At 43.5% G+C, this 22,987-nt stretch overlaps 1 pseudogene; it reads right to left on the reverse strand.

Annotated features, from left to right (window-relative positions):
• The window catches only part of LOC142152135 (TRPM8 channel-associated factor homolog), a 47,075-nt pseudogene that overhangs the window by 12,270 nt on the left and 11,818 nt on the right, over positions 1-22,987 (reverse strand).

Genomic DNA, 22,987 nt, shown 5'->3' on the forward strand with positions numbered 1-22,987 from the left:
AATGAGTAATAGTTGATAATATGGGAGCACAATCAGTTGATGGAGCAGGAAACAAGGGATGTAGGATTAGGGGGCACTGTAGTTAAAGTTGTTTTTATTAGTAAATGACGTCAATCTAACATACGATATAACTTGTATCAAGGATTGTACATTGTGCACCACATTAAATAAACTCTTTTACTTCCTAGTGTTATTAAACCTAGTTTAGCGGTCATATCCCATGTTAGGTACTTGAAGATTATTCTAGACAATTAAATATTGGGCGAAACCACTCCTACATGAATATATATAAATTGGTGTGACATAAAAACTCTCTCTCCACATTACAAAACTGAAAGAAAGTTGTCAGTGCTTATCCTTTAAACTGCATATCTGTGTGTGTCTAGCAAAATGAAAACATGAGGTATTAGTTCATATTTTGATCAAAAGACTTAAGCCTGCATCCCACATCAAGGGTACTTCATTATATGCAGGTCCTACGCTGATCTTTAAACACTATTAAATTGCAGTTAAAATCAGATACACTCACCTCCCAGGTATAGGGGTTTATGAACTAATACCTCATGTTTTCATTTTGCTAGACACACACAGATATGCAGTTTAAAGGATAAGCGCTGACAACTTTCTTTCTGTTTTTTATACATATATGGGCATTTATATTGCCACGCAGCTGGTACCACATACAATATGGGATATACAGAGCGCGGGCTTGTTGCCAAGCAGCTGGTACCATATATAATGTGGGATATACCGAGCGCAGGCTTATTTTTCTCTGGTTTTCTTTCCACATTACAAGCAAATGATCAGGAGTCTGCAATTTCATTAAATTTGCTTTAAGCACCACAGTCTCAGTGTATATAACAAAGTAATAAAAATATATAATGATATGGTACATTATAATAGAAAATATATACAATTGAGCATAGCTATATTACATTAAAAGGGAAAGTTTAATGTTCCTGCTAGCAGCTGATAATGTTTCAACTCTTTACTTCCTCCATGTGTCAGAATCGGACATTGAGGAATTTAAAAATATGGGAATTTTAACAAAGCAAAAAAAAACAAAAACGAAGAAAACAATAGATTTCTAAGTATGGTTCATTCACACATCGGACCATTGTCTGCTCATCATGTAGAGTTTTAAGCCCAGGTAATGATTGCATGAGAACTTTATTACTAATCCTGGTTTGTAATATAAAATTGGGTATTCAAATATCCACCTCATCCTTTAAAAGTGTTTGCAGTGGAGGGGAGGTTGCAGTATGCTATGTCTGGGGATTATATTCAAGAGCAGCTGACAACTAGCACCTATATACAAAAGTGGCCAAAATCTAGGTTCTAAATATTGTAAGTAATAATTTATAAAGTCACCCTATATTTTTCACATCATACATCCTTGCTTGCTGTGTTCCCTTGAAAATGTGACTTGTGGAATCAATCAAAGTACACACTACTACAGTGGTTACCTTGCAGGATAAGGCCAGTGCAAGAAATTTCTCCCAATGCGATAGTTTGACCAATTTTAACAATGACAAAAAAAAAAAAGGCCCAATCAGCATACGGATTCCTGTGTACACACTATAACGATTTTATAATGATATGTGCTCTTCATCTGTCATTTGATTTGACACTTGACGGCAAGTGAGCGGAGCTGTTCGAGGTACGTCAGTGTGTCTCAGTACTGGTGTGTCTGTGCTGTCAGGGTTCGGGTGACGGCTGTGTTGTCAGTGTACTGTCAGTGTACAGGGGGTCTGTGCTGTCAGGGTTCGGGTGACGGCTGTGTTGTCAGTGTACTGTCAGTGTACAGGGGGTCTGTGCTGTCAGGGTTCAGGTGATGGCTGTGTTGTCAGTGTACTGTCAGTGTACAGGGGGTCTGTGCTGTCAGGGTTCGGGTGACGGCTGTGTTGTCAGTGTACTGTCAGTGTACAGGAGGTCTGTGCTGTCAGTGTTCAGGTGACGGCTGTGTTGTCAGTGTACTGTCAGTGTACAGGGGGTCTGTGCTGTCAGGGTTCAGGTGATGGCTGTGTTGTCAGTGTACTGTCAGTGTACAGGGGTTCTGTGCTGTCAGTGTTCGGGTGACGGCTGTGTTGTTAGTGTACTGTCAGTGTACAGGAGGTCTGTGCTGTCAGTGTTTGGGTGACAGCTGTGTTGTCAGTGTATTAGATGATACAAAGCACTGCAAACAGAAGAATTCCTCTGTTAGGTGGTTTAAGTGCTTTGCTGTCATCCGTTTTTCTGCAAAGTAAGGACTATGAAGCACTAGGAAGTGCTATTGAGGGAAGCTCTGGAAGGGGTTAAGTCCTAACTCCGGTCCCTCAGGAAATCAGTTTGTAACATCAGTTTGTGAGTCTCTCTTGTGTAGGAACAGTGCAGACAGGGACATAACATCTGCAGGGAGATGAAAGCGGACACATATTGAAATAAGACCTGTCACACTGAGATCCACTATTGGCCGACAGTCATGTAAGTTCATACATACTGCAGGATCGGACGGTGATTGGTCGGAAAATATTAAACAGTACGACCAATCAAATGAACCGATGATTGGCACTTTGGGATGACTTTAGATCATCGTGTAGATATACACACTCACACGATATCTGACCAAAAGGTCGGACGTCGGCTGATTTGCCCGATTATTGGACGGAAATGCTCCAGTGTGTACCTAGCCTAAAGAAACAATGGGCATGGAATCTGACAATCTTCAGTGCAATCATTAAAATAATCAGCTTAATCTACTTAGCATCTACAGCATCTACTCTGCTGTTCTCCCCCTCTCCCCTGGTCCCTTTTTCTCCCTCCCATCACTGCCTCCCTTTCGTGTCTGTTTTTGTCCACCTCCCCTTAGGATGTAAGCTCGCATGAGCAGGGCCCCTCTCCCCTCCTGTCTCCATACCGACTCTTCTGCTCCGTATTTACTCCATATGTCTGCCTGGAGTTTCTGAAACATTGGTACTTTGTGTTTATTGTTCTGTAATGTTTCACCCTGTATGGTCTACTGTTTGTACTATGTAAAGAGCTGCGGAAACCTTGTGGCGCCTAACTAATAAATAATAATAATAATAATTATTAAGCTGATTATTATATTTACTTTTTAGTCTACATGTACAAGAACACAGATTGGTCTCAGCCTGTAAAATATTAAAGTATGTTCACATGGAAACTTTCATATTTACAGGCTGCAACAAAATGTAATTGACAGCTGATTGAATAATAACATTTTAAAGAAGAGATACACCTAGTCTGAGCCCAGTTTAGTTTAATCTGTTTTCCTAATGACTGTCAGTGACTGACTGAGTTTAAATGACGCCTTTATATATTAAACACATTCATTTACTTCATGTTAAGCTCTATTCTGTTGGCCTAGAAAAGGAAAAAAGAAAATCTAATTAAAGACATTTTACATTTTGCAACATTTGTTTATGAGAACTCCAAGTTAATAACCGGATTTCATCCTGGATAAACATTCTAAAATAACAAAGATTTAATTTATCCTAAGGCTTTATTTTACCTGTGGGTGTGGAACCAAATTATGTAGCTTTTAATCATTCAAGGTGAGTCACATTGATCAACATTTTGGCAACTAACAAATTATTAACCATGCTGTAATATTATAATTTTGTACAATGTCTGATTTCCTGTAGTATTTTATTATATTATTCTACAATAGTAAATTTTATTACATAATACTAAAGTAATTAATAGCAACCATGGATCAGACAGCTGATTAAAATACATGCCCTGATACATCGGTTCATCTACCATTCCTGGGGAATCCTGATTTTCAGGATGGTGCAGCAGCCTATCCCTTCTCTATCTGGAAGGTAGGGGGAGTCAGAATAATTGATTGCCTGATATACAAGACAGATAGATGCCCTCTTACATTTACTGAAGCAATATCCAAGTTTCCCAATGTTGAAGCTTTTCCGTTGGTATTCTTTCAGGCTCAGCATTGTATAAGATCTGAGCTTAGGACATTTTCTGAATTAGATTGGAACAATCTTGTGTACAGGCTTCTGAGCTCCCCAGATGCTGAGGCCAAAGATATTTCTCTACATTATGGTCATTTACGTGCTTCCATAGATCTTTCTTCATCCGCAGTGGGATTTGGTAAATGGCTATCTATTTTTCCCTGTCTTTCACTCAAAGAATTATTGTGGGCCCTTGAACAGTCTTGTAAACTTCACCCATTCATGGTTCTTACCTATCTCCTAAATGGAGACAACATATAGGACTTACTACCCATTCCCAATGCGATAGATGTGTTGTAGATGGTGCAGGTTTACTTCATTGCTTATGGTAATGCCATCTGGTCAGGAGTTTCTGGCTACAAGTTTGAACTATAGCGTTGAGAGATTTGGTTAATTATATCCCCTTTACCCCTGAGTGAGCTATATTTGGTATCATTCCCAAGAATCAGAAAATAACTATGTATAGTAGATAATTGTCATTAGCCATTAGTGCAGCAGTACGTAAAACCATAGTGCACACCTGTACGCACCGGGATTCTGCCCCTGTAAAATTGTTTAAAGAAAAGCTTTTTTTCCTCTTTAGAATTGAATGGGTGGAAGTCTCACTAGATAAGGGGGTGAAAGCAGAACACTTTTTCTCAACTTGGGAAAGTTATATTGATAACCTACCATTAACCACAAGGAAACAGCTTCATGAGTGTCTTAAGTTTACTTCCTGGTATAACCTAAGGGAGCTAGCTTATAATAGTTCCTTTGTTCAGAGGATCATGAATGTATGTAGAAATCTACCATTTGCCTCCAGCCAAGGGAGATGTAGGAATGCTAATGGGTAGATTGAGGAGTATTGTTTATTGGATTATTTTATGAACACATTGATATCTATGATAAGTTGTTTATTGGACTCACTTTGCCATGAAAGTTTGACTCAACTGTGTACTATCTATGTTAATAATTTTACTATGCTTCATCATCATCATCATCAACATTTATTTATATAGCGCCAGCAAATTCCGTAGCGCTTTATGCTTACAATATTAAGATTTTTCATTACTTTACACCATTGTAAAGCACAAAATTGATACTGTGAGTTTTGTATGTACTAAGTGCTTCTAATAAAAAAATATTGTTAAAAAAAAAAAATACATGCTCTGGATTCTTGTCAATTAACCACTTCCCTACATTAGGACAAAAGACTACTAAGGCAGACAACCCCCTCCTGAACTCGCCAGTCATTTTACACCTTCACTAGATTTTAAGCTACTTATGTGCTATTTGTTTATATATTTTACTTTATAATTAAATTTTGTGGTCTGTAAGCAAGAAAATTATATTTACTTTTAATCTGATTTAATTGCACACAGTAAGGAAATGTAAAAGCATCACATCAAAGTACTTACTATTAAAACATACCACATGTTGGCTGAGCCAAACATCAAGCCACATGATCACTGTTCACCTTGGCTAATCATAAAAGTGCCCAAAATGGATGAGAACTGATGCTTAAGGTGAGTTGCTGGATCACTTTTAGCTTCACCAGAACCTGATGGTGTGGCCAGAAGAAGACAGCACATAGGCCAATAGCGGTCATCTTTTGACGACTACATTTGCCCAATAATGATCCTGTTAAGATCAGATTATTAATGGGCATTGTGCTTGTTTCAGGGCCACATGCACTGAAAAATTGGGCCAGTTGCATGGTCAATTTAACAACTTAATTATTTTTAAGTTTGCTATTTTTCTCCATAAATACTGTTAGTTTCACCCTTAATTATGTATTATGTAATTTGAGACAGTAAGGAAAGGGTTGCCTTTTTTCAAGTGACATAATTTATACATCTCTGTTTTTAAATACATTGTATTACTTTGACATATTAACATACATGTCCCCCCCGTCCACCCTTCCAGTTGGGGTCCCTCAGGGCTCTGTTTTGGGACCCTTACTCTTCTCTCTATATTATTATTATTATTATTATTATCGTTTATTTGTAAGGCGCCACAAGGTTTCCGCAGCGCCGTACACGGTACGAACAGTAGGCTATACAGGGTAAAACAGTACAGAACAATAAACACAAAGTACCAGTACTCCAGAAACTCCAGGCAGGCAAATACAATAGAGACGGAGCGGAAGAACAGGTATGGAGACAGAAAGGAAGGGGGGCCCTGCTCATACGAGCTTACATCCTAAGGGAGGGTAAACAAATCAGGCACAGAAGGGAGCCAGTGAAGCAAAGGGGAGAGAAAAAAGGGGCCAGGGGAGAAACAGAAGAGATGAGAGGTTAAGTGGATAGTTGGTAGGCCTTGAGGAACAGGTGAGTTTTAAGTGCCCGCTTGAAGGAGCACAGATTGGGTGAGAGACGGATGGAGCGAGGGAGGTCGTTCCAGTGATGGGGGCAGCGCGGGAGAAGTCTTGGATTCTGGAGTGGGAAGAGGTGATCAGAGTGGAGGAGAGGCGACGATCATTGGCCGAGCGCAGGGAGCGGGCGGGAGTGTGAATGGAGAGGAGGTTAGAGATGTAAGGGGCAGTAGACTGGGAGAGAGCCTTGTAGGTGGTGGTAAGGAGTTTGAAAAGGATTCTGAAGGGGAAGGGGAGCCAGTGTAAGGCAAGACAGAGAGGGGAGGCAGAGGAGGAGCGGCGTGAGAGGAAGATGAGTCTCGCAGCCGCATTGAGTATAGAGCGGAGGGGCGAGAGGTGGGAGCAGGGGAGGCCAGTAAGGAGGAGGTTGCAGTAGTCGAGGTGGGAGATGATGAGAGCATAGATAATAGTTTTGGTGGCATCTTAAGAGAGGATGCGGAGTTGGAAGCGACAGGCTTGGGCAAGGGATTGAATGTGGGGGGGAAAAGAGAGAGAGAAGTCGAGAGTGACTCCCAGGCAGCGGAGTTGGGTGACAGAGGAGATAGTGGAGTTGTTAACAACGATAGACCCATCCGGCCCTTCCTCACCCAAGATGCCACTAAATGTCTTATTCACTCTCTGATCATCTCCCGCTTGGACTACTGCAACCTCCTCCTTACTGGTCTCCCCCACTCTTACCTCGCTCCCCCTTGATCCGTACTTAACACTGCCACTAGGCTTATCTTCCTTTCTCGCCGCTCCTCTTCTGTCTCCCCCCTCTACCAATCCCTTCACTGGCTTCCCCTACCCTACAGAATCCTGTTCAAGCTCCTCACTCTCACATACAAGGCCCTCGCCAACTCCACTGCACCCTACATCTCCTCCCTCCTCTCTATTCATGCTCCATTCCGCCCTCTCCGCTCGGCCAATGACCGTCGCCTCTCTTCCCCCCTGATCACCTCCTCCCACGCACGTATCCAAGACTTCACCCGCGCTGCCTCCCTCCACTGGAACAAGCTCCCTCCCTCCATCAGAACTTCCCCTAATCTGTCCAGTTTCAAACGGTGTTTAAAAACCCACCTTTTTCTTAAAGCTTTCCAGTATCCCACTTCAACTTCCTACCTTTTCTTCTGACTCTTTTTTCCCCTTCATTCCCCTTCCCCTATCCTTATCCTCCATTCCTCCGTCTCTCCCTCTCTCCCCTGTCTGTCTACCCCACCCCTTAGATTGTACTCTCCTTTGAGCAGGGCTTTCTCTCCTCCTGTCTTCACCACTTTTAAATCTGCTCGCCAGCTACCCTGCCTTCCTCCTTGAGGACCCTCTTCCCCCATTCCCTCTCGCTTCCTCTTCTTCCCCCTGGGGGTCTCTCTCTCACCAAAGTTTACTGATCCTGCAGTATAAGTCCATTGGTACTGCTATATAACAAAGTTCACTGATCCTGCAGTATAAGTTCATTGGTACTGCTACATAACAAAGTTCACTGATCCTGCAGTATAAGTCCATTGGTACTGCTATATAACAAAGTTCACTGATCCTGCAGTATAAGTCCATTAGTACTGCTATATAACAAAGTTCACTGATCCTGCAGTATAAGTCCAGTGGTACTGCTATATAACAAAGTTTACTGATCCTGCAGTATAAGTCAAGTGGTACTGCTATATAACTCCAGTCCAGTGGTACTGTCCTGTGCCGCATATAATTTTTAAAGCCTTTGCCGGGTGTGTGTGGTTTAGGGGTACGCTCTCTTGTGCTGCATATAATGGAGTACAAAAATTTGGAGGATAAAGTAGGGAAAGATCAAGAACCACTTCCTCCTAATGCTGAAGCTGCTGCCACTAGTCATGACATAGACGATGAAATGCCATCAAAGTCATCTGCCAAGGCTGATGCCCAATGTCATAGTAGAGGGCATGTAAAATCCAAAAAGCCAAAGGTCACTAAAGTGATGAAAAAAAAGAAATTAAAATCATCTGAGGAGAAACGTAAACTTGCCAATATGCCATTTACGACACGGAGTGGCAGGGAACGGCTTAGGCCCTGGCCCGTGTTCATGACTAGTGGTTCAGCTTCACACAACGATCTAAGCCCTCCTCCTCCCCCCCCTCTAAAAAATTTAAGAGAGTTAAGCTGTCATCAACAACACAGCAAACAACTCTGCCTTCTAAAGACATGGCATCACAAATCCCCAAGGCGAGTCCAAGGGTGTTGGTGGTTGCGAAGCCTGACCTTCCCATCACTGTACGGGAAGAGGTGGCTCCTTCCACCATTTGCAGCATGCCCTCTGCATATGCTGGAAGGATCACCCACAGTGCAGATCCAGATTTGGATAATGAAGGTGTCAATGTTGTACACCAGGAGGAGGATATTGATGTAGCTGGCGCTGTGGAGGAACTTGACGATGTGGTTTTCTTAAATGAGGCACCAGGGGGGGAAACAGTTGTTGTCCATTGGATGAAAAAGCCCATCGTCATGCCTGCCCAGAAGACCAATAAATCCACCTCTTCGGTCTGGAATTATTTCTATCTCTATCCGGACAACAAATGTATTGCCATATGTACCTTATGTAAAGCTGCAATAAGCAGGGGTAAGAATCTTGGCCACCTAGGGACATCCTCCCTTATACGTCACCTGAAGAACCTTCATAAATCTGTGTTTAGTTCAGGAACTGTGGCTAGGACCATCAGCAGTCCAGGGACACCTAAAGCCCTTAGTGCCGTTGTATCCACACCAGCAACACCCTCCTTGTCAATTTCCTCCTCGATCTGGATCGGAGATAGTCCTGCAGGCCATGTCACCGGCATGACTGAGTCTTCTTCAATCCGGGATTCTTCCGGAGGATCCTGCAGCAGTACGCCTACTACTGCCGCTGCTGCTGTTGCTGCTGGGAGTCGGTCATCTTCCAGAGGGGAAGTCGTAAGACCGCTACGTCTTTCACTAAGCAATTGACCGTACAACAGTCGTTTGCCATGAGCACGAAGTACGACAGCAGTCATCCTATAGCAAAGCGGATAACTGCAGCCTTGACAGCTATGTTGGTGTTAGACGTGCGTCCGGTGTCCGCCATCAGTGGAGTGGGATTAAGAAGGTTGATGGAGGTATTGTGTCCCCGGTACCAAATCCTGTCTAGATTCCACTTCACTAGGCAGGCGATACCCGGGATGTACAGAGAAGTACGAAAAAGTGTCCTCAGTGCTCTAAAAAATGCGGTTGTACCCACTGTCCACTTAACCACGGACATGTGGACAAGTGGTTCAGGGCAAACTAAGGACTATATGACTGTGATAGTCCACTGGGTAGATGCATCGCCTTCCGCAGCAACAGCAGCATCAGTAGCAGCATCTCCGAAACGCCTGCTCGTTCCAAGGCAGGCAACGTTGTGTATCACCGGTTTCAGTAAAAGGCACAACGCCGGCAACCTCTTAGAGAAACTGAGGGAAATCATCTTGCAGTGGCTTACCCCACTTACACTCTCCTGGGGATTTGTGGTGTCGGACAATGCCAGTAACATTGTGAGGGCATTACATATGGGCAATTTCCAGCACGTGCCATGTTTTGCCCACACAATAAATTTGGTGGTGCAGCATTATCTTAAAAGTGACAGGGGTGTGCAGGATATGCTTGTGGTGGCCCGCAAAATTGCGGGACACTTTCGCCATTCTGCCACTGCCTACCGAAGACTGAAGCACCATCAAAAAAGCCTGAACCTGCCCTGCCATCACCTCAAACAAGAGGTTGTGACGCGCTGGAACTCCACCCTCTATATGCTGCAGAGGATGGAGGAGCAGCAAAAGGCCATTTAAGCCTACACAGCCACCTACGACATAGGCAAAGGAGTGGGGATGCGCCTAAGTCAAGCCCAGTGGAGACTGATTTCCGCGTTGTGCAAGGTTCTCCAGCCGTTTGAACTTGCCACATGAGAAGACAGTTCAGACGCTGCCAGCTTGAATCAGGTGATTCCCCTGATCAGGCTGTTGCAGAAGCAGCTGGAAAAAGTGAGGGAGGAGCTGGTAAAGCATTGCAATTCCACAAAGCATGTAGCTCTTGTGGATGAAGCCCTTCGTACGCTTTGCCAGGATCTGAGGGTGGTCAGTGTTTTAAAGTCAGAGGAATACATTCTGGCCACCGTGCTCTATCCTCGGTTTAAAGCGTATGTTGTGTCTCTGTATCCGGCGGACACAAGTCTACAGCGGTGCAAAGACCTGCTTATCAGGAGATTGTCATCTGAAGAGGACCGTGACATGCCAACAGCTCCTCCTTCATTTTCTTCCACACCTGTGGCTGCGAGGAAACAGCTGAGATTTCCTAAACGACCCACTGGCGGGGATGCAGAGAACATCTGGTCCGGACTGAAGGACCTGCCAACGATTGCTGACATGTCTACTGTCGCTGCATTGGATGCTGTCACCATTGAAAAAAATGGTGGAGGATTACTTTGCTGACATCATCCAAGTAGACATGTCAGACAGTCCTTACTTCTACCGGCAGGAAAAAAAGGCAGTTTGGAAGCTCCTGTACAAACTGGCTCTATTTTACCTGAGTTTTCCCCCCTCCAGTGTGTACTCCGAAAGAGTTTTTAGTGCAGCGGGGAACCTGGTCAGTGAGCGGCAAAGGAGGTTGCTTCCGTAAAATGTGGAGAAGATGATGTTCATCAAAATGAACTATCAATTCTTCAATGAAGACCAGCAATGGCCTCCAGAGACTACAGAGGGACCTGTGATTGTGGAGTCCAGCGGGGACGAATTGATAATGTGTGAGGATGAGGAAGTACACACTGAAGGGGGCGAGGAATTAGAGGATGAGGATGAGGATGACATCTTGCCTCAGTAGAGCCAGTTTACTTTGTACAGGGAGAGATGAATAGCTTTTTTGTGTGGGGGCCCAAACAAACCAATCATTTTAGCCACAGTAGTTTGGTAGACCCTGTCGCTGAAATGATTGGTTTGTTAAAGTGTGCATGTCCTTTTTACGCAACATAAGGGTAGGTGGGAGGGCCCAAGGACAATTCCATCTTGCACCTCTTTTTTTTCTTTGCCAGCTCGTTTTGTGGGGGTCCAAACAAACCAATCATTTCAGCCAGAGTTTTGTAGGCCCTGTCGCTGAAATGATTGGTTTGTTAAAGTGCGCATGTCCTATTTCACCAACATAAGGGTTGGTGGGAGGGCACCAAGGACAATTCCATCTTGTACCTCTTTTTTTGGCATTATGTGCTCTTTGGGGCCTAGCTTTTCAAACTGTCATCCTGTCTGCCACTGCAGTGCCACTCCTAGATGGGCACATGTTTGTGCCACCCACTTGTGTCACTTAGCTTAGTCATCCAGCTACCTCGGTGCAACCTTTTGGCCTAAAAACAATATTGTGAGGTGTGAGGTGTTCAGAATAGACTGGAAATGAGTGGAAATGAATGTTATTGAGGTTAATAATAGCGTAGGAGTGAAAACAAACAAAAAAAACAGGATTTTAGTAGTTTTTATGCTTTTTTTAAAAAAAAAATCATAACCCAAAACCCAAAACCTTTAGGGGGGTGTTTTGGCAAAACCCATTAGAACCCAAGACCTTAAGGTAATCAGAACCCAAAACCCGAAAAGTGGCAGGTGCACATCCCTAGTATGCTCTGGCTTTGCTTACTTGCCATATGCTGACAGACAGAACAGACTGCAAGATACGCACATGCATAAAGTCCCATGAGAATGCATGCTAAAAAAAATAAATCTATGAAATTAATTAACAACTCTTAATAGTATAATCATTAACAGAGATTATTATCAGTCAGCATTTACACCTGCCTTGCAGCTTGTGCAAATGGTACAGTAACATTTATCTCTTGCTCCTGCGCTAACATTTCTAGTTACGGCTCTGGTCAAACCAGTAAAACCTGGAGGGACAGAGACTATAGATTACCTCATAAGTGGGAGATGATAGAAAGTAACCTGAGTTAAACAGGATTAGTCATACAGAGGTAAGTGGAGAAAAAGTAGAGAAAGACTATAAGATTACAACAGAGGAACATTTAGTCAGAAAAAGTGAAGTAACAGATACAGTAATTAACAAAGGGGAACACATCTGAGGTAAAGGGTCACATATGACAGGGAAACCTGAATGAGAGTGAAATCAGAGTAGAGATACACATCAGCAACAAAGGCAGCAGTCACCTAAACAGCAGCAACAGAAGCTGCTGCAGCAAAGAGCGAGACCAGGGTGCAACGCTGAAGGGGACTTAAAATTGAGGACTAGTGGTGCGGCAGTTTTCCCCAGGCGCTAAAATTATATGTTACGGCTCTGAGAGAGATCACAGAGAATAAAGAGGGACATCAAATACAGCTGCCAAAACACTGGAGGAGAGGAATCCTACATTGCCACCCTGTTCATCTGAGAAGGCAGAGCAGGTGCACCAGGAAGCTTAAGGCTATATGCAGAGTTTCCCTATATGAGGACTCGGAGGCAGAACTAGCGAGCCCTAATGCAGGTTAGCGGGGAGGAGGGAACTGGGCCCACAGCTCACCAGTTCCCTGTGCAGTGGGCCCTATTAGCTCCTTGGACCCCGGTGCACCGCATCTGTTGCATCAATTGTAGTTTTGCCACTGTGAGGACTTCAGGAAAACAGATAAGAAGTGCCACTTTAACACCAACATACTATATTTATCAGGGCTTAAGAAAAAAAAATATTCAACTCCTGGCCAGATGAACTATCCCACACATGTACCCACACCTAAACTGTTTTCCGTGAAGTGTAGTGAATAAGATGCTAAAGTTTAGTTACAAGTAGTAACTCTAACATTTGACACAGGAGCTCATATGTTAATTATGCAAAGTGAACTAAGAAGACTGACTCTATATCACTTCAATTAGATCCTGGACTATAAAAGACCTTAGGTCTCCTCTTATATTTGTTAGAGTAATTTATAAGAATGCAAGATGCATAGTGACCATCAAACTATTTACAGCTAAACCCAAGGGTCACTTCGCCCTTCTCATCCTCTTTGACCTCTCTGCTGTTTTCGATGACCTCCCTCTTCTCCTGGGCACCCTTATCTTCCTTGACCATCTAAACACTGTTTTCTCTTCGTTCAACTCCTATCTCTCTAAATGCTCCTTAATGTCTCGACTTCACATCCTCCCTTCCATTCCCTCTATTGACTATATTCTGTTCTCCTCCCTCTGCTTTTCTCTCTTTATACATCTTCTGTCAGTGAACTATTACACTCATTATGCCTCCACTATCACCTTTATGCGCACAACACTCAAATCTTCCTCTACTCCCCTGACCTCTTCCCTTCTATACAATATGCTGTGTGCTCAAACAGTGATCCTGATAGAGACATGCCTCCGGACAGAGGCATGAGCATCTTCCCCTGTTCTGTGTCTTCAATAGAAAGGTTGTAAGCTCAATATCATCATCATCATCTATTTATTTATATAGTGCCTCTAATTCCGCAGCGCTGCACAGAGAAATATGCGACTCAGACTCAGTAACCATAGCTAGTGGTTTGTGTGCATGCGCAGAAGTAAAAATCATATTATACACAGCATATCGCATTTTGCAACTTTACATGACCCCCTTAGTGAAAAAAAAATGACAGTTTATTGAACACTTATCACAGACAGTTACGCTTAAAATTCATGACATTAACATTAATGTGAGACTGCATGCAAGGATAGACCAATAGATGAATAAAACTCCCAAACTCAAATAATAGGAGTTAAATATTGGCCGTTTCAAAAGGACTAAGGGTTTTATTTATTAAGGGCCACCCACCCACCCCATTAATTATCTTCCTTATCGCAACAATAATGGATAATATAACGCAACCACTAATGAATAAATCATGCCGAAACAGCGCAGGCAAGATGCTGTCCCGGCAATGACTCCACCTTAGCAAGTCTGGAATCTGACCCAGAGTCTTTAATGCATATACGATACCTTAAATTGTGCATTTGTACAGTCATTTTCATAAACTGCGGACTGAAGAGTTCTTTACCACTGTCACCATACCCCTATAAACAATCTTAACCAAAACCGAACTTAACACTAAGAGTAACGACACTGGACAACTGTTAAATTTGACTATAATTTAAGTTGAAATTTATTAGATTTCATTTGGAATTTGCTTAATTTAAATCAGTGGTGGAGAAGGCAAGGATGGTGAGGCGACCCAACCTATGTTGAAATTACCAAACAGTGTATGGCCGTCCGGCACTAACCACTGGTCCCAGGCTCTAACACCAACAGGTTTTTAACCAAGCCACTCGCGATCCTGGACTCGGGCCAAGGAGCCGCACACCATGATTCCTGGAAATAAGCACCAAAACTCCACGACCCGGAAGCGTCCGTATGCAAGTCTAGTGAGACAGCAGAGGATACCGCTTCAGAAGGCCATATGCGCTCACCGTTAAATGTCCAGAGGAATTCTGACCAAATTGGCAAGTCTCCTCAGATGTCCTTTGACAGCGTTAGTCTACTATGTGGACTGGTTAGAACTGCCATTGCTAGTTGGAGCTTCTTGCAAAAAAACCCTGCCTATTGGTATAACCCTGCATGCGAAGTTGAATGAGCCCAGGAGAATTTGTTCTTGTCTCAACATAAGAGTGCGTGCCGCCTGAGCGGAGTCTATGTATCCCTGTAATTTCTCTATTTTGTCTCTGGGCAACCTGCAACACCCTTCTATAGTGTCAATCTCAATTCCTAGGAAAGAAATCAATGGGAGGGACCCTCTGTTTTATCATGTGCCACTGGGACGTTCTAAAGTAGTGCTTGCGCTGAGCTAAGTGTGTCTGCGCAGACTGCTTGATTGGCTGGGCCTATGAATAAGAAATCTAGGTAATGTGCGATGCCTCTGTGATTCATTCCCGCCTGAATGCACCAGTGCAGGAAGGAACTAAATTTTTCAAAGAAGGCTCCAGCTCCTTCAGTTTGATGGGGGAGCTGGCTTTAAGAAGTAGTGGAGGTGGATGCCCCTCATCCTTTACTGGCATTGGCGGAGGGACGCGGGCAATCTTTCGCTGAGTGTGGCCTCCTGCACATGTGGTTCTACGGGTGCACAACCCGTTGTTGAATGCAAAGCATCTATTGCGCGTTTCTTGATGCGTACCTTGCCTTCCTTGCTGTGGCCTAGCAGAAGGGACCGTCTCAGACGCGTTTGTACTGGGGCGCACCATGTCTTGCCAGACCTCTACATCTTTACAATCAAAAAAGGATTGAATGCTGTCCCGATACTCTTTTCCTGAAATTCTCGTCATACTTGCGCCAATGCGACCCCCTGTCTGTCAGGAATATATCTGTAATAAGATATCCATAACGCTACACATCTGTCACTGCCTCTGGCCGCGTCTCTATGTATGTGGCTGCGAAAGAACAGTAAGCTGACACCCATCATAGGAAGGTTTTGTGAGCATCCTCACCTATCCCCCCTTTCTCTCTGGCTGTCTCTAACTCCTACTTCGCTTCCTCCGTTTGCTCAAACAGGTCCACATAAAACCCTTTCTTTATCCTGTCTCTGATACACGGCCGAAGCCCAATCAGCAATGCTGTGTAAGAGCATTTAACCACGTCTGCGCTGCGCCCTACTGGCCTGCTGGGTATGTAACTTTCCTTGTGCTGCGTGCTGGCCCCTGTGAAATGAGCGTGTAGAATGTTCATTAATTTACGTGGCCCCTGGTCATCACTTGCTAACCTTTCGTCACTGGACGCTAACGGTGGACTATGTGTTTGTGAACATGCCACATCCATTCTTTCTTGCTCACCTGATGTCACCATTGCAAGAAAACAACTCAGCTAACAGGGAAAGGGAACATAAATAGAGTAAGCAAGACAGAGGAGGGGACAACAGTGAACACGAGGAATAATATAGCAGAGAGTAAGGAGGAAATAACAGCAGCGCAGGGGAACCGGGAAGGAAAGGAAGTGAGAAATTAATAAATACAGAGGAGACAGGCTACACAGCAGTTAAAACAAAGGGAACAATGTAAGGCAACAGCAACAAACAACCATGAAAACAATACAGTGATGTTACTCAGCCTGTCTAATGTTGTCCTGTTGTTTCCAGCCGAGTAAAAAGGAATGAACATGCCATTACCTTGTCCCGGGGTATATCCCATACTTGCCAACATTTTTCTTTTTCCGGGAGATGCCGGCTGGGAGGTGGGTGTGCAGGGGGCGGGGCGGCGAAATCGCGTCATTTTGGCCCCGCCCCGTTACGGAATGACGCAAATCGCGTCATTTTACAGCGGGGGCGGGGCTAAACGCCACGATTCCGGGTGAATCGCGGCGTTTAAACTGATTTTTTCCCACTTACAATCAGGGAGATTGCCACACTCGTCCGGGAGACTCTCGCAAAATGCGGGAGTCTCCCGGACATTACGGGAGAGTTGGCAAGTATGGTATATCCTCTCCAGGGAGTCAACACCCACCCCCATCCCATTTCCTGGAAACTGGAGAGGAGTTAAACCTGAAGCTGTTAGTATCGTTTGTTATCCCTATCATCTGAGTTTAGGGACGTTTTGCTTATGGCTGCACTTGTCATTATTTAAAGGAGAAGAGAGCATGTAGTCTGCTCTGATCCGAAGATCCCTCTCCTGCTATGCTCTCCCCATAGGGTAGAGTGTCTACAGCTAGGCTTTTCGGAGCTTGATAAATTGACTCAGACCGCAGTCCCTATTGAGATTTATGGGGACTGCGGTATTATGCGATACTTAACCTAATGCAGGAGATATCTATGATATAAATGATATATGAATCTGGAAATGAAAAGTATATAAAAATTCTTGTATTTGAAATGTAGACAGCGGTAATCCTTTCTGTTCAACTGTTGTAATAAAAATTGTAAACCCACAATGGGTTAAGCCAGTGTTTCCCAAATCCAATCCTCAGGGAGTCCTGCAGGACATGTTTTCCACATCTCATTGCTGGAGCACAGGTGTAATCATTACTGACTGACAAATGTAACAGATCCATAGATGGTATAATTATTACACTGGTGACCTGGAGAACTGCATTGTTAGGGTTCCCTGAGGACAGGATTTGGGAAACACTGGGTAAATCCTTGCTGTACATAAGGAGTAGTTAACGATGTTTTCAGAGTGAGCCAGAACTGTATGTTAAAAAGAAAGTCTATGTGATGTCAAAAAAGTATGATAGGAGTGATACCTTTATTGGCTAACCCCCAAAAAATATTATAATATGTGCTAGCTTTCATCAGGCAAGTTTACAAAGTTTACATTTGTAAACTTGCCCGATGAAGGGGCCGCTGTACTCTAAAAGCTAGCAAATATAATAAAAAAAAATTTGGTTAGCCAATAAAGGTATCACTCCTATAATACTTTTGTCTTTTTTGACACGAAAGTATTTAACATCACATAGATTTTTCTGGCTAACACGGTACTGCAATAATAATAAAAAAATATTTTTTGCAACACATTTTAAAAAGAAAGTGAAAGGAAAGTCCTATCAATTATGTTCTTTTTGAAATAGGAACCGGGTATTAGTTTGAAACATAATATCAAGTGAACGTAATTGGACCCTGCGGGGGTTGTTGTAAGCTGGTAGGCAGCCAGGCCCTGAGAAGTCTTTTGGTAGTCTATCTCTTCATCAGGGGGAATACAATAAATATTCATATGTTATTACTAATTTTAAACACACACACGACAGAGTTAAAGTTATGCAGAACAGATACATACATGTCACTTCAGGAGACGTGCAGAGAACAGGAAGACAAGGTTACACCCACTATGACAACAGGCTCAGGATTTATGTTTTGGAAGTGGCTATGTCATCTACAAGAGAGTATAAATGTAAGGGAGTGCCTGGACAGACAGAGGTCTGACCTATCATGAGCTGCAGAGTAAAGAAAACTTACGTGGAGACTTCAGTGAAAACAAGGAAGCCAGCTGATTTCCTATCTGTACAGTCTAGCACTGCAGCTTGTGAATTAATTGGCAGCTGTACAAATGAACTGTGTCTTTCTGTATTACTGCCACGTGTCCAGAGGGCTGTAAAGTGCAGTGTTCAGCTAAAGCTTACATCAGTTTTCAGCTCTAACATATATATATATATATATATATAAATATAAATATATAATTTCACCTAGGGAGCACATGCATAAGGGAGGATATGCCTACCCGCTAGCATCCAGCAGGAAAAAAACATTTTACTGAAATAAAAAAAATGCACAGACTGATATTGGTATAAATAACAGTCACAGTTTTATTTAAAATCAACAACAAATGCAGGGAAAGCAGTGCACAAGGTTTTTTTGCATCTACTAATTTCTCAAAATTTTGGGGCATGTTCTGCCCACCATGTGGGTCCAGCAAGCACGCCCCCTGGAGCCTGCATCTGGCGCCCACACGCCCTTGTTTTTCCTTGAAGCTGGAGCCGGGCAGACAGCCATCTTTCCGTGGTGATTATGCACTGCTGCTGGTCCCATCCCTTATAGCTATACCTTGTGCGCCGCTTGCCTATTAACTCCCTCTGCCTGTCTGCTGTCACTGGTTCCCGTGAGTCCAAGTTCCGGATTACATTCCTGGCCCAGACCCTCATTATTGTATGCACTAGGAATGCTTTGGTTATATCTGCTTCTTCCCTCAGCCTTAAGAAAAAGGCAATGCCGGCTAGTATGTTGATAACACTGGCCTTCAAAGCAGTGTGTAGCTCACCCAGGAATGCCAATAGTATCTGCATGGTTTCCTTACCCTCTGATGGTCTTGTGGTCTTAAACTGCCGCCATCTATCCGAAGCTGCGCTATAAGTTCTTCATGTCTTTTGCACAAAGGGCTTCGCCACCAGCTCACCTAGACTGGGTTGACAATCTGCCAAAGATGGGAAGGGCATGGTAAGCCTACTTACTTTGCATGGGTAGCAACCTCCCTGAAGACTTAAACTTTTGTCGCGAGAGAGCATTAGCTGTGGTATTATGCTCCACCTGGGCATGCTTTGCCCTGAATGTAATGTTCTGATGCAGGCACCTCGCAGCTAACCACATAAGCAGCCTAATAACTGGGGGGATGATGCTGACTGATTGTCAATGGCTTGCACCACCCCCAAGTTGCCGTACCAGAACCTGATGTGCATGTTCTCTTACCATTTTTCCCCAAATCTCTAACGCCACCAGTATTGAAAACAATTCCAGAGCAGCTAGGTTCTTGGTGAGAATGCTAGCGACCCACTCGTCTGGCCACGATTGAGCGCACCATTCACCCTGCATATATGCTCCAAAACCTATTGTCCCTGCTGCATCTGTGAACAGCTGTAGCTCACAGTTGGGCTGCTCTGTTGCGGGCCATAAACAAACCCCATTAAGCTCATGTAGGAAACGATCCCATACCAACAGGTCCTCCCTGGTCTCCCTCTTAATGCGATTCCTGTGGTGCTTCTTTTTACGCCTGCTGTAGCTCTCTCCAGCCCACTCTTAAACATGCAGCCCATCGATATCAGCTGACAAGTGAAGTACAGCATCCCCAGCAATGACTGCATCTGTTTAAGCGTGACCTTCCTAGCCTCTTTGCACCTGTCAACCATCTTGCTGAGTCTTGCTATCTTTTCCACTGGGAGCCTAACCTGTCAGTGTCAATTTCGATTCCTAGGTAACCTATGATTGGCTTTGAACCCCCAGTTTTTTCTTGAGTGGCAGGGATACCGAATTGCCTAAACATGTATTGTAGCTCTCCCAACAACTGGCTGTATTGCTTTCTTTGTCCAAGTAATGCACGCTATGGATTTTGACCCAGTACAGGTTTCAAAAGACCACTGCGGAAACGAACAAAAACCTCAAAGTACAAGCATGATATTGCGCACCCCATCAGTAAACATTTATCAATGACAAATTTGTTGTCAAAATAGAAACCCATCAACCTAAAACTGTCTGGGTGTAACATCAAGAGGCGGTAAGGGCACCCCTGCCATGTGCTTTAACCATTTAGATTGCACTGTCAAATGACTATTATTGGACCGAACAGTGCTCCCTGTTGAGCATATCGTTAACAGATGCTCGTTCTGGGAAGGACAAATAGTGAATGAGTCTGAACTTCTCTGTTGCCTTCTTAGGCACCAAGCCTAAGAGGGAGACAACCAAATCATTTATGGGCCCAACATATGGGCCAGCAATTTGGTCCAAGATCATTTCCTTGACAATTTTGTCCCTAACCACTGTTGGTTGCACACTGATGGACTTTAGGTTTTTAGTCCAGCCACACCTGCATCCTGTCCAGTCTTATTGGGCTAGTTGCCTTTGCTAGGCCCACTTGCACCGGATAAGGCAACCAGATGGCCTTCTTTTTCTTTACGCACTCTTTTGAGGAGTGGTTTTCTCCACAAGAAGTGCACGTGTGCCTGAACTTGCACTGAGCTTCATTGAATGCCCAACACTTATGTATTTCCTGCCTTTGTAAACTAGGCCTCTCCGCCCCTGGCATTGCTGATGCACCCCCCTTTCCATAACTACACTGCCTTGGGAGTTTAACAAGATATCTACGTCCATTGGCCCAAAATTAATTGGTTTCAGACCCTGCAATTTCAGCCAAAATGCCTCATCGTAATCCCTCCAGATGGTCCACTTGTACTTCCTATAGACTGGGTGAATGAAATTTGTGTATTTTACCATACTCATAGCCGAAAACCTCTAAGTAACCCCCTGTGTAAACGAACATCCCACTTAGCCAATTATCCATAGTTTTACACACATAAGCCTGCCCTAAAACTCTCTCACTAACCTTTTCTTTTACCTTTAGCCGTGTTTCTGTCAAGGTGTATAGAGCTATAAATGTCTGCAAAAGAAGAGAGCGGAAGAGGAAAATGTGCCTAATAGTGCAGTATTTTAGAATAGCTTTGTCACACCAAAATATAGTGCCATATATGCGTACCGAATGGATAAAGGCAAGGAGCATGTATCAGACAATCTAACAAATTTGATAGGAATTCTTCAGTAATTTCTTGTCATTTCATATACAAAAGTAAACAGAAACCAACAATAGTGTAGTATCATCAGATGTAAGTGGAGCCCCACAACACACACACCGGTTGTGTTTCTGTAAAGCAAGTGAAAGATAAAATGCGCTTATCTGAGTCTCTCAGTGTTGTTTGGTCATTCCATTGTTGTAGACACTTTTAAATAGAACAGAGAAGCCACATATGGTGTAGTATTTTCATATCAATGAAAAAGTTTTTATAAACATATAGTTAATGCACTCACAATATAATATAAAAAGTAGGCTTATCTGGGAACACAGTTGTAAACCAGAATTACATTCCCCAGGCAGTGCGTCCACAAAGCAAAATGGAAGATGTTCCCAAGTTTTCCACACCAAGGAATATACTGATTTCTCAAATAGTCCACAATATGTTCTAACGTGTTTCATCTTTGATAATATCCAACTTCATCAGGAAATAAACTTATATGTCATCTAGCGTTGTTTTATATTATACATCGCCATCTTGCGCATGTGCACTCAACCTGTGTATCCATGCGCATGCGTGGTCTCATGAGAGATGCGGGATCATTCCTGGTCATGATGACCTAGTGCCGGCTTATCACACATACAAGCTAAGCATCCACCAACGGCCATATTAGTAATGGGCAATATACTGATATATCTATACAGAGTAGAGATGCTCAGGCTTGGTTCTCCGAGAACCGAGCCCACCCTAACTTTGCAAATCCGAGTACCGAGCTGAGTCTCGGTACTTTTGTGTGCCCTCAGAAGTGAAAACAAGGCAAAACGACATTGTTGCTTCATCGGATCTTGCAAGTTTTGGATTCTATAAGTACCGCCCTCCACAGCGATCCAGTGCCATATCACAGAGAGACACAGAGGGGTAGCACGGTACTTGGCAGTTTCTAGGGCAGTTGGGCAGCATCATATCTAAAACAGAAAGAGGAGGGGGTGGCAGCTTTCTTAAAAGTTTCCAGTGACATTCTACTGAGTTATAGCTCACACAGAAACAGGAGAGCTCCACTGCTCCATAGCTAATTGTCATTTGCGATATATAAATAATAGGGCTGGCAATGTTGTTCAAAATCTGCAGTCACATTGTACTGTATTATCAAAATGGATTCACAGCAGTACACAGGAGACCAGGAGAACCAAGCAGCTGGTGGCACCAGTCATAATGATAGTAATCCCTCTACGTCATCTGCTAAAGCCTATGTTAAAGTGCATAGTGTTTTTAAGTCAGGGAAACAAAAATGTAAAAAACACCTTTTACCTAGAATAAAAGACCAGTAATCCAGGCAAAGTTATCTGCAGAAAAAATTAAAATTGCCAACATGCCATTCTACACACGCAGTGGCAAGAAAAGAATGAGGCCTTCAACTTTCTCTATGAGTGCTAGTTCTGCAAATGTCACTGAGGCATCTTCTTGTAAAGTCAGTCATGCCCAAGCAAGACCTCATTCTGACTCCAAAAGTGTTGCCCATATACTTTTATGTGTAAAAGCCAAGCTGGAAGATAACAGTAAGGCATTAGAGGAAAATGTATGCTCAGATTCAGAAATGACGCAAACCCCTGAGGAGGGTCTATCCACGAGTGCTATGTGTAAGCCTGATCTTTCTGATACTGTACCCATAAAGAAGCCTCCATTCAGCATTTCTGCAGATGTGTGCAAAAGCAGCCCAAGTGTAGCCGGTGATGCACAAATTGAGAATGCAACTTTGGAATTGCAACAGGATGAGGGGCATATTTGTATAGCTGACAACGG

Source organism: Mixophyes fleayi, chromosome 4 (genome assembly GCF_038048845.1).
Source record: "Mixophyes fleayi isolate aMixFle1 chromosome 4, aMixFle1.hap1, whole genome shotgun sequence".
In the NCBI taxonomy this organism is placed as follows: domain Eukaryota; kingdom Metazoa; phylum Chordata; class Amphibia; order Anura; family Limnodynastidae; genus Mixophyes; species Mixophyes fleayi.